The 12,756-nt window shown below is 41.5% G+C and overlaps 1 long non-coding RNA gene across 1 annotated transcript; it reads right to left on the bottom strand.

The window, feature by feature from the left end:
- Positions 1-3,816: 3,816 nt before the first annotated feature.
- Positions 3,817-11,947, bottom strand: LOC132673361 (uncharacterized). The gene is made up of 3 exons (XR_009608018.3): positions 11,862-11,947; positions 5,714-5,783; positions 3,817-4,744 (listed from the first exon to the last, which is right to left on the bottom strand). It is a non-coding gene; the product is annotated as an uncharacterized LOC132673361 (long non-coding RNA).
- Positions 11,948-12,756: the final 809 nt, after the last annotated feature.

Consider the following 12,756-nt stretch of genomic DNA (forward strand, 5'->3'; position numbering starts at 1 on the left):
GAACAGCCATGCCATATAAGGCATTGTTCCAAATCCACTACTGGTTTTTGGAGTCCATTTCAAGGCTCCACTGCTCCTGTACTTGGCATCAGATCTCTCCCCTTCTTACAAAGAAAGATCCAGAATGCAACCTTAGCTCATCCTCTAAGAATGTGGACTCAAGCTGGGGTGGTGAAGGTTAAGCCAAATGCTTTTTATTCTTTCAAGCAGATTGTGATGGAGGCAGCTATACTCCTACTTCTGTCCCTCGCCATCTTACACATCAAAAACCAGAAAAGACCTTGTGTTCTTGCTACTATCTAGCATTTGGGAAAGCCATTCATTTGATGATTTGAGTACAAAGGTTCTAAACAAGCGCCTTGCCTTATAATTTCTAAGAAATCTGCCATCTCTGGGCCGTTTGGGGCTCTCTTTGAAGTCTCTATCAGCCTAATGTACTTTGGCAGCTTTTGAAAGGATTGAAAAATCTGAGAAGACTATTTTGCTGAGACCTTTTATCTACATTGTGGTGGTTGCTGTGGTGCACTGCCCAAATCCACCCTCCGGTCCTGAGATACTCATTCCCTCAGCTACTGGTAGTGTTGACCACTTTCAACTGTCAGCCAAGTGCCTCTCTAGAACTTGCTCTAGAGATCCACCTCACTCAGGGTCATACCCTATCCCTAGGGCCACCCATATCCCATGACTGGTCACAGTAGGTGTATAAAGTCCCAGTCCCCTAGCCCCAGTTGAGGACAACTTTGCCGAGCTAGCCCAGCTTCAAAGATCTCCCAAGGACCCTTTGATAAAAGCCACAGGGCTCTGAAGCCTTTGTTGGGATGGTATCACAGTGGAACCTCTCTCTCTCTCCCCGATCCTATTCCCTTCCCTTCCCCCAAAGGCACAGTATTACCCAGTACATTCTCTGAGTCTGCTTCCTGAAGAACCTGACATACAACATGAACATTTGAAAGATAATGGATTTCTGAACCGGAACCAAATGCACAGCAGTTTGTTGGCTTATTTTTACTCTTCTTCTCAATATGGCTGATACTTTTGAGCTTTGGGCTACAGGGAGTCTTCATTCTAGAAAGCAGTTTTTGCAGGTGATAAGAGAACATTGTCAAGGCTGGCAAAGAATATATAAGTGTTACTCTTGCAAATACAACTATTCTTATACTATTAAACGCTACATCATTATGAATCAATTGCCAATTCTGTATCAGTTGAAATGTAAGTGTTCACTCTCCCACCCCTCTTTTTATATCTTTGGGAACCAAATCCTGACTGATGGGGCCAAGTATTATGATTTTTTTTTTGGTAGTAATCAGACCAGAAGGGAGGATAAGCACATCATGCTTCAAAAGCCCAAGAAGTAGCTCTTTGCTCCCAAGTCTACTGGCTGTCAGTTATATCTCAGCCACCAGTCCTCCTGCAACGGGTATGGGATCAGAGTGCCCTAGTTCTCTTCCTTATTTTCCTCTCTCCTATACAATTTGTCATGCCTCTAGACTTGTGTTTCTTGCCTCTGTTAGTTGTCTCCATTGATCTCCAGGCACGTTATGAAAACCAAAAATGATTGAAGTAGAGAGGGTTTTAATTTATTAACTGGAAAACATGTATTTCCTATATCACCTTTAGAAGGAAGGGAAAATGATATGAAACTAAGATAACAGTCCTCAGTTTAACAACTCCCAAGCTGTTATGAGGCATTTTATCACTCCATCCCGCAATTACTGTCTGTGTCTATCTGGTTCCATTCAAGTATCCAGTGGGAAGACAGGAAAACTACAGGTCAATTCCAGAATGGTATCCTTTAGAAATCATTAATTGTTTCAGTGCCTGTTCCTAGAGAAAGTGGGAAATGCCCAAATAAATTGTCACCATTTAGCCAAAATACTTACATATCTTTTTGGTGGTCATGGCCTATTACTTAGCTTTTGTAGATGGTTGCTTAGTTCTAAGTCTATAATTTTAATATTCATCCATAAGGACAAGGCAAAGCAACAATCTGACATAAATGTTGGCCAAAAGTTAAGAGTGTGATTATAAGAGAAAGGAGATTGACTGTACCTGCCAAAGCTATCTGCAGATTCAATGCAATCCCTATCAAAATTCCAATGGCATTTTTCACAGGAAAAAAAAAATCTAAAATGTGTATGGAACCACTTAATAACCCAAATGGCCAAAGCAATCCTGAGAAAGAACAAATTTGAAAGAACTGGTTTCAAACTACATTACAAAGCCATAGTAATCAAAACAATATGGTATTGGCATAAATACATAGACCAACAAAACAGAATCTAGAGCCAGAAATAAACCCACACATACATGGTCAACTAATATTTGACAAGGGAGCCAAGAATCCTCAATGGGGAAATGATTATCTCTTCAATAAATAGTGCTGAGAAAAGTGAATATTCACATGCAAAATGGTTAAATTGAGACCCTATCTTACACCACTCCCAAAAAATTAAATTGAAATGAATTAAAGACCTAAATGTGAAACCGGAAACTATAAAATTCCTAGACTAGAACATAGGGAAAAATCTCTTTGACATTGTGCTTGGCAACAGTTGTATTGGATATAATACCAAAAACACAAGCAAAAAAAGCAAAAATCAACAAGTGGGACTGCATCTGACTAAAAAGCTTCTACACAGCAAAAGAAACAAGCAACAAAATGAAAAGCCAATCTATGAAATGGAGAAAATATTTGCAAACTGTGTATCTCATAAGGAGTTAATATCCAAAATGCATAAGGAACTCATAGAATTCAGTAGAAAAAAATCAAACACTGTGATTAAAAAATGGGCAGAGGACCTGAATAGATATTTTTCCAAAGAAAATATACAAATGGCCAATGTGTACATTTAAAGATACTCAACATCACTAATAATCAGGGAAATGCAAATCAAAACCACAGTGAGATAAAATGTCATACTTGTTAGAATGGCTGTTATCAAAAGGACAAGAGATAAGTGCTGGTGAGGATGTGGAGATAAAGGGAGCCCTTGTGCCTGGTGGTCAGAGTATAAACTGATGCAGCCACTATGGAAAACAGTATACAGGTTCTTCAAAAAATTAAAAATACAACTACCCTATGAGTTAGCAATCTCACTTCTGGGTCTATATCTGGAGGAAGTGAAATCGCTATCTTGAAGAGACAGATGCTATCCCATGTTCATTGCAGCATTATTCACAATAGCCGGGGTATGGAAACAACCCAAGTGTCCCTCAGGGGGTGAAGGGATAAAGAAGATGCTGCGGATATAGATACAGATATATAGATACACAGATGATGGAATATTATTCAGCCATTAAAAAGAAGGAAGGTCTGCTGTTTGCAACATCATAGATGGTCCTTGAGGGCATTATGCTAAGTGACATACATCAGACAGAGAAAGACAGATATGGCATGATCTTCCGTCCACGGAGAATCTAAAAAAGCCGAACTCATAGAAACAGAGAGTAGAATGATGGTTGCCAGGGGCTGGCAATGAAGAGATGTTGGTCAAAGGGCAGAAACTTCTAGTTATAAGATGAATGCATTCTGGGGATCTAACGTACAGCAGGTGACTATAGTTAACAATACTGCCTTATATGTTTGAAAGTTGCTAATCGAGTAAACCTTCGATGGTCTCACTATTTAAAAAATGGTAATTGTGTGAGGAGATGGAAGTAATCTTATCGTGGGAACCATTTGGCAATACACATCCATATCAAATCATTATGCTGTGTACCTTAAACCGACACGACGTTATGTGTCAATTACATCTCAATAAAGCTGGAAAAAAATAAGAGAAAGGGGACTGAGGTGTGGGGAAGGTAATCATACAATGACTAGATGTTCTTTATTTTTCAAAGGCTTTCACTGAAGCATTTCTCCCAGGAATGCGGCTTTTGCAATTACATAGCAACAAAGCGTTTGAAATAACTTTGTGACACTCTAAGAACAAAACTTACACTGAGCTAAGGGGTTTATAGAAAGCAACTCCCTTCAGATGCTTTCTGCTCAAATGCTAACGGCTGTTGCAAACAACATGGATAGTATATTCCCAAAGTTAGAACGGGCAACGTCTCAGCTGAGAAAGGGTTAAATAAAGAGAATCAGATCCCAGCCAGTCAGGGTCTGAACACCAATGAGAATTTCTTTAGATGATGTAATGCTTGAATCCTGATATCCTTTTGAAAAGAGCTTGTGGTTGGAGTTTCTATAAACCAGACTGAACTGGCATTTCCTCCTTCCAAGAGTCTCTTTCTCTATCTCCCACACAAGTTTCTTAGGTGGGTTTGTTCAGATGTATTAATGTTCTTTCCTAATGTGTGACAAACAGCACTTTTTATAATTTGAATTTGAATTCTTTCAAGGTTACTAGTCCACTGCTCTCTGTGGGTCCCTCTCATTCTCACTGGTAATAACACAGAACTAAGTGATTATAGAAAATTCAGAAAGCCACCGTCTCCTCCTGGTCATTTCACTGACCACATGCTGGCTCGTTCCACGTTCGTTCTTTCCCAGATCTCCAGAGTGAGGAGGTTGTGACAAATGAAGACCGGGACCCACACTTTCAGCTACACAGCAAAATGGAGAGTTGCTGAGGTCTGTGGGACAGCTATTGTTCCATTATCCTCTTTTCCACTAGGATGCAGCTGCGACCAAATCAGTGGGACGGTTCCAGGTGACAGCAAGTCTGGTGAGCTCAGGAAACTTCCACAAGAGCACTCTGAAGCTGCTCACTCTCTAATAGCCCTCACGACTGACCTAGGGACATAGGACACACATGAAGAGACAAGGGCAGTGCATTCTGGATTTTGCTTAAAACCCTCTTTTAACTTAAATCCTGGAGGTATCAAGAGAGCGAGGCCCATAAAATGGCAGGAAAATTGGTAAGGATTCTTAGAGCACAGCAAAAATTGGCATATCTCCCAACTTGGCTGAGAAATGATTTCCTTTACACAAACTATTTTTAGATTTAAAGAAACCTTCTGAAAGAATTAATTCATCATTTACCACCCCTCCAATCAAACTTTAAAATCTTCGTTAACCAATAACTTCACCCAGCTTGTTCCATTCAAACTATGCTAACAAATAACCATCAGTTTTCAAAAGTAATGTACATCAGACATCATAGCACTAAATGAGCTAATCTATAGGAACATTCTTTGGAAACAAAAAAGTATAAAAATAGAAGACATTGCTATTTTTAAGATCATCAGCTCCGGGATGCCTGGGAGGCTCAGTCAGTTAAGTGTCCGACTTTGGCTCAGGTTATGATCTCACCATTAGTGAGTTTGAGCCCCACATGGGGCTCTGTGCTGATAGCTCAGAGCCTGGAGCCTGCTTCGGATTCTGTGTCTCCCCCTCTTTCTGTCCCTCTCCCACTCTCTCTCTCTCTCACCCTCTCTCTTTCTCTCTCTCTCTCTCTCTCAAAAATAAATAAACATTGGGGCGCCTGGGTGGCTCAGTCGGTTAAGCCTCCAACTTCAGCTCAGGTCATGATCTCGCGGTCCGTGAGTTCGAGCCCCGCGTCGGGCTCTGTGCTGACCGCTCAGAGCCTGGAGCCTGTTTCGGATTCTGTGTCTCCCTCTCTCTCTGACCCTCCCCCATTCATGCTCTGTCTCTCTCTGTCTCAAAAATAAATAAACGTTAAAATAAATAAATAAATAAATAAACATTAAAAACATTAAAAAAAAAAAAAGATCATCAGCTCTTATCATCTTTTTTGTCTACCTGTAGCATAGTCTTTGAGAGAACACATTTCTTTTGTTCTTCATCGTACCCTTATCCCTTTGCGTGGTTCCTAGAACACAACAAACGTTTGATAAAGATTTGCTACGTTGAATTGAAACTTGAATTCACAAATGTTTCTTAAGCACCTAGTATATAAGGCACAGTGCTAAGTAATGGCAGAAAGGAGCACAAAGACCAGTTTCTGCCTTCTTGAGGAGCGGAACCAGCCTAAACAATCCCCAAGGGCTCTGTCACCCTGGACTCCAAGGGCAGTAGTTGCAACCACAAATGACTTTGGAGCCAGGCAGGGAACACCAATAAATGGAAGGCTGCTGAATCTAAGACAGCAGAATATCATGAAGACAGTGGAAATTAGAGAAAGCTAATTTAATATTATCCTTTTCAACTTCAAATATTTTGCAATTACTGTACTAACAAAAAGAGTTTTGTCAATTCGCTGGCAGATTATTCATCTAGGAAAAGGAATGAAGTTCTAACACATGCTACAACACGGATGAGCCTCAAAAACACCATGCAAAGTGAAATAACCATAAAATACAGTAAGACACAAAAGAACAAATATTGTGTGAATTCACTTGCATAAAATAGTAGAATAGGCAATTCATAGACACAGAGAGCAGATAAGACGTTACCAGAGGGTGGGAGGGGAGGTGGTTACATAACATTCTGAATGTAATTAATGCCACTGAATTACATGGCATAAACATGGTTTAAGTGGCAAAATTTTACATCGTATGTATTTTATCACATTTTTTAAAAATTCTGGCAGATGGCTAGCCAGTTGAGACTCCTGAGTCCTGGCACAAGGCTTCATTCAATAATTGTTTGCCAGATAAATAAAGACATGGTTTCCACTGCCCCCATGATATTTCAGAGTTTAGTGAAAATAACACAATATTTCAATTCAGAGAGCTCTTGGTCTTGCTATTTGACTAGCTATGAAATCTTGGGCAAGTTACTTAACCTCTCCATACCTCAGCTTCCGCATCCTCGCCTTTCCCATATTACCTACTATGGGGTAATAGTGGGACTTACTTCCTAGGAGGATCGTGAAGATTGTATAAAATGATGCCTGTAAAGCTCCATTCAAAGTGGCTGGCGCATCACTATCATTAGCTATTATCAACATTAGAAAGGCTAATAAGAATTAACTGTGATGATTAGGAACACTAAAAAAAAAGAATTATTTGCAGTTTGGGTTCTAACCTAATGATTTACTTACCTGTCAATGATTGTCCTCTTAGGAACTATAGACATAGGAACATCAAGATGGAGCTCAAAATGGTGTTTTCAAACATCTCATTGTGACCTAGTGACCTCACTGACTTGCAGAAAGTCCTTTAATGACTCCTTATCGTTTTAATAAACCCCAAACCCCACAGCACAGACTTATCTTGACCTCTTCAGACTTGTAGCAGACACTGTGGCCTCCCCCATCGTCCATTCTGTGCTTCCCAGATACCCTGATTTCTGTTTTATAATCTCAGTATTTCCAGGAAAGCTGACTCATCCCCTGACCCCAGAGACAGACCACCTGTTCCAGGCCAAACCAAGCAGACCATTCCTGCCTCCTCAACATTGATATGGTTCAGGGTTGGGCATGTGATATCCACCGCTCCAATGAGGGTGAATCTTTGGGCCTCTTATGAGGAATCCTCTAACAAATTTCTCTCTCTTCTGGATGATGTAGAAGGCAGGCGTGAGGGCTGGGGCTGTTGCAGCTACTTCACTACCTTAGGAGTTACACGTCAACACGTGGGGGAGATTAGGGCCAAGAAAACCAGAGAGGAATAGACAGCTCTGATGATGTTATGACCCATCCTACCCCTGGAGTTTTCGGTTTACTGAGCTAATAGATTCCTCTTATTATTGCAACTAAAAGTTTTAACTGGTTTAAAAAAAAAGGACACTTATTCTGCTGCATTGCTCTCCACCCCACCACCTTATTCCAGCCAAACTGATCTGGTTCTTATGTCAGAATACTGCTGAACTTCTTCTGAGCAAATTGGTCTCACCAATACATTCTCTGTCCCTGGATTATTTGTTTGACACCCTGCCTTCTATCATTTCCCTACTCTGCTTGCCCTCGTTCTCATTCATCCTTAATACTTCAGCCTAAACATCATTTCTCCAAGAAAGCCTTCCTAGATCCCTTAGTCTAGGTCAAGGTCTCCTATTATGGGCACCCATGACATTTTATACTTCTCCTCCATAAGACTTAGCACCATGATAATTAAACAGTTGTTTGATTAGTTGATCAACATCTATCTCCCACATCTGTCTGCCTTGTTCCGCGCTGCCATATCCCCAGTGCCTAATACAAAGCCTTGTCCATAACAGTAAATAAATATTAGTTAAACAAATGACTACCTTTCAGCTGCCATGGCTAATTGCTAAGGTGTTGGTATGAAACTCCCAGTAAAAACAAAAACACTTTATAAATGAATCAATAGTTGAAAAGAGATGACTTAAGATAAGAACAAGCTGCTGATCTCTAGCTGTGGGTGAACAACCACATTCAACAAAAACAGTGTAGGCACCCACTCTGCACAATACAGAGACTGAGGTACAGAAGACATTGACCTTGTCCACCAGGAGCCCTTTGCTGAACTTTAATTAGCTGGGCATAGAAAATACTGCTGCTGTGAAGTCACAGTCACATTTGCTGTCCAAGTCACATCTATTACTCATTGCTTTGGAGTTAGTTCAAGCAGGGTCAAACCTACATTTAGCCTTTCAAAAAATCTGTTTTCGCCTGTGTCCTAACTGGTAGAAAAAGCATAATTCTCAAGTGCTCCTTTCTTGCAGTTTCCTTTGAATCTTTCTTTAATCTCTAAATCTTGGAGGCAAAGAGAAGAGTGCTGGTTGCCTCCAAGCCTCTCCTCTCTAGGAGTATGAAAGCATTTTGTAAACTTCAACCCACTGTCCGCATTCAGTTTCTACCATATCAATATCCAACGGTTGGAGATGGTAAGGGCTTGGAAATGAAGCAATATTCTTGTAGGATGTCAGGATGAGCCAGAGGCCAGGATCAATTTGAATTCCAAACCATGAAGAACACTGATGGCTTTGGTGTCTCGGTAGAGCCAAGCACTGGTCCATTAAAACCTGGGCTTCACCACTTACTAGCTTTGTGACCTTGTGGATGTTCGGTATGCTTTGCAAGCTTTAGTTTTCTTATCTATGAATCAGGAATACAAGTACCTCACTTCATAGGTCAAAATGAGATAAAGTACATGAAACACTTCAGACACGGTCTGGCACATAGAAAGCACTACATACATTTTAACATCGATTATTTAAAAACAAAAATTTTTTTTGATGTTTATTTATTTTTGAGAGAGAGAGATACAGAGTGTGAGCAGGGAAGGGGCAGAGAGAGAGGGAGACACAGAATCCGAAGAGGGCTCCAGGCTCCGAGCTGTCAGCACAGAGCCTGACACAGGGCTCGAACCCACGAACCGTGAGATCATGACCTGAGCCGAAGTCAGATGCTCAACCTACTGAGCCACCCAGGCACCCCTAACTCCTCTTATTTTTTAATCACTGGGAAAAAGGTGGCAGATTAGAGAGAGGACTTTCTTCCCGCAGCTTTTGTTTTGCACTCAGCCTGCTTTATTCAATGATGACCTGTATTGACTCCATAAGCAAATGCTTCCTTGGAGATTTTAGCTGCATTTTTCCCCTGGGCCCACTTTACCCTGAAACAGCAACATGGAAGGTGAGACAGTTCAGTGCCATTGCCTTACATCCTGATAACAGCGTTGTTGACATATCAGCCCTCCATGTCAAAATATTATGACAACCATAATAAGTAAAATAAATTTAAAACATTTATTGATTTTTAAGTGTTATCATTTCCCTCTACTATCAGTGACATACAATGTCAAATGTGATATATTTGAAGTATATTTTAAGCAAGATAATTAATGAATTGGATTTAAAAGTTGGGTATTTAACATATTTTATTAGGCAGTTTGGTGAGAAATCCCCATACGGAGCAATCTATCAGTAGAAGCTCCAGGTCATTTTGTCCAATATACAACCCCAATGACATCCTTCCTGCCAAGGCTTCATGTCCACACCCATGAGATGAGAGAAAGAGATCAAAGTACGCTGCTGAAATTGCTCACACCATTCTGATAGACATCAATAACCAACCCAGCCTTTGAAAAGAGAGAGAGAAAGAAAGAAAGAAAGAAAGGGAAAAAGAGAAAAGAAAAAAGAAAAAAGAAAAGAAAAGAAAAGAAAAGAAGAGAAGAGAAAAGAAGAGAAAAGAAAAGAAAAGAAAAGAAAAGAAAAAAACTGGAAGAATTTGGGTTTATGGTCATTTGCTCTTCCTTTTATTCCAACCAACTTCTCTTCCCTCGACTGATGGTTTCTTAGGCAAAGATAGAGATGGGTGGGGCAGAGGGGCTCAGCCCAACCACTGCCCTCTGGGCCTCGTTGGGTATGACATCATGTTGTCAGGAGCAGCGGCTGTAACAGTGACAAAATCCAGGTGCTACAGATGAAAGGCCCAATGTCATTGGGCACCGAGAAGTGGCCTTCAGCACAACAGTGTGGAAAAGGAGGAGGAGGGAAAAGGGGAACAGGAGCTTCGATGGCAAAGAGAGATTTCCTGACAGGGCGTATGCTAAACGAGTTATAGAGGCAATTACCCTAAAAATTTTGAAGCGGCCATTTGCTCGGTAACCTAGCCCGACCTGACACCCAAGCAGAGATTGCCATAAGCGGGGAATTTATGGTGCTGGAATGCTAGTTTAGCATAAATTACCTCAGGGAACAGATTTAAACCACTTGCGTTTTTAAAAATTATGCAACAAGAACAACAACAACGAAATGAGTTTATGCAAACCCCGTACCGACTGCAGGATGGGGCCCTCTAAGTCTTTATCTCCCAAGACGCAGCAGCTCTTCTCGCCTGTTGGTTTGCTCTCGGTGGATGAAGATTCACAGCATTAATACATAATAACTGTATCTCACTCCATTACAGGTAGTTCAGGGCTGCTCCCCATAAATGATATGCATGGCTTTGCGTCTTCATCTTTAAAACCACCGAATATCTTGGTAGCAGACATACGTTAGGTTTAATGCATCCCCTGCCATAAAAGTGTTGCTTAAGACTAATGAACAAACGAATGTTTGTTCAAACCTCTTTGTGAAAATCAAACAAGCTTTCAACAGCTATTCATATATTTATTGTCAGATGTGAATCATCACTTAGGTGCTTTGCCCTGAACTATTACCAGCTAATGCTTGTAGTTTCACGGCACTAATTCACTTGCTGCGGTTTTTGTTTTGAGGTTTTTCTCCCCGCCCCCCCCCCCCCCGCCCCCAGCTTCTTCCTTGCTGTCAATGCCGTCTCCTGAAAGGCTCTGTATTGAAAGTTCCTCCTTGTCACTGGCAGAACTGACGACACTCGTACCCCACATAGCCCCGGAGCTGTCTCCGGAAGGGCCACGGCCTCCAGGGACGGTCCAGCCAGCGCCTGCCTGCCCTGGATCGTGCACCGAAAACCCTCCTGAGCAACTGAGCGTGAGCAGGGCCCGCGCCCTGCCTCTGCCCCCGCCCCTTCTCACAAAGTAGCTGTTTTTTCAGACTCAGCAGCACCTGAAAAGCTCCCACAAGATTTACCCATTATATTAAATAACAGGTTTTAGAAGCTGGGAACTGTTATTCTAGTGTTGCTGGGTGTCATTAAGGTTGCACGTCTATGCTTGTTTAATTTTTCTTCTGCCATTAAGCAAACTAAATGCTCGGAGATTTTTTTCTGTCTCAGTGGGGTCCACCCAGAATAGAAAAGAGAATAAGTGTTCCAGGTTTGTGGAACTGGGTTTTTTTGTTGCTTTCATTATGAGGAAGGAATTAAAAATCCCTCCTAGTCAGTACTTAAAATATCAAAGTCATTGTTTAATGCCTTTGAGTCACTGTACAGCTAATTCAATTGCACAGTGTAGCGCCGTTTCACGGTGTGTGAAACACAGATAGTACATAGAAGTGATTGCAAAGTTGAATAAACACCAAATTAGTTTTAAAAGTCTGCAACTTCCCGGTGGAGTCTTTCAAACTGAACCGCACGCGCTATTGTCTGACAAAGTCAATGGTCGCCAAAAGGTTACATTACCTCTCACTTGTGTTAGCGCGAGGGGGTACCCCCTGGACGTCGCGGTGTCTGCAGGAGGTGGCTGTCCTCTGAGAGGTGTGTGCGCTGACAGCTGAACGTAACCTGCCTGCCTGTCACTCGGGGACACATGGCAACACAGCCTGGTGTGAGCAAATAAGGGGAGAGCAGGGTGGGTGACAGAAAGACCATGGCCAAATGAGAGACGCAGGGCAATTTTAAAAGCCGTTTGGAGAGTGCCTGGGTGGCTCAGTCGGTTAAGCGTCCAACTTCGGCTCGGGTCATGATCTCGCGGTCCGTGAGTTCGAGCCCCGCATCGCGCTCTGTACTGACAGCTCGGAGTCTGGAGCCTGCTTCGGATTCTGTGTCCCCCTCTCTCTCTGCCCTTTCTCTGCTCATGTCTCTCTCAAAAACAAATAAACATTAACTAAGTAAATAAAAGAAATTTGGTATAAAAAAAATACTACAGTTTGAGACTTGGAAAGTCAGCTTGAAGGCCCTGACCCCGCTGCTTCTTGGCCACAAGACCATCCATGGTCAAGCACTTCACAAACCTCAGTCTCCATATCTGAGCCCATAGTCAGTAATGATCATTACTGATTATTTATTATGTGTGTTCCAAACACTGTTTTAAGTGCTGAAGTGCTGAGACATAATATCAAACAAAACAAGTAAGCCTGTGTCCACAGTGACATTTATTATCTATTAGAAACAATCATAGAAATAAAAAGACAATACTTATTGATTGCTAAGGATGTGTTAAACGTGGCACTAAGGGCAAGAGGTATAACTACACAGTCCCCATCCCCAGTCATTCACTCATGGACCCAACAAATACTTTTGAGAACCCTAATAAGTACCAGGTACTGGGAATATAACATAAAAAAATTAAATTTCT

Source organism: Panthera onca, chromosome C1, assembly GCF_046562875.1.
Source record: "Panthera onca isolate mPanOnc1 chromosome C1, mPanOnc1 haplotype 2, whole genome shotgun sequence".
Taxonomy (NCBI): domain Eukaryota; kingdom Metazoa; phylum Chordata; class Mammalia; order Carnivora; family Felidae; genus Panthera; species Panthera onca.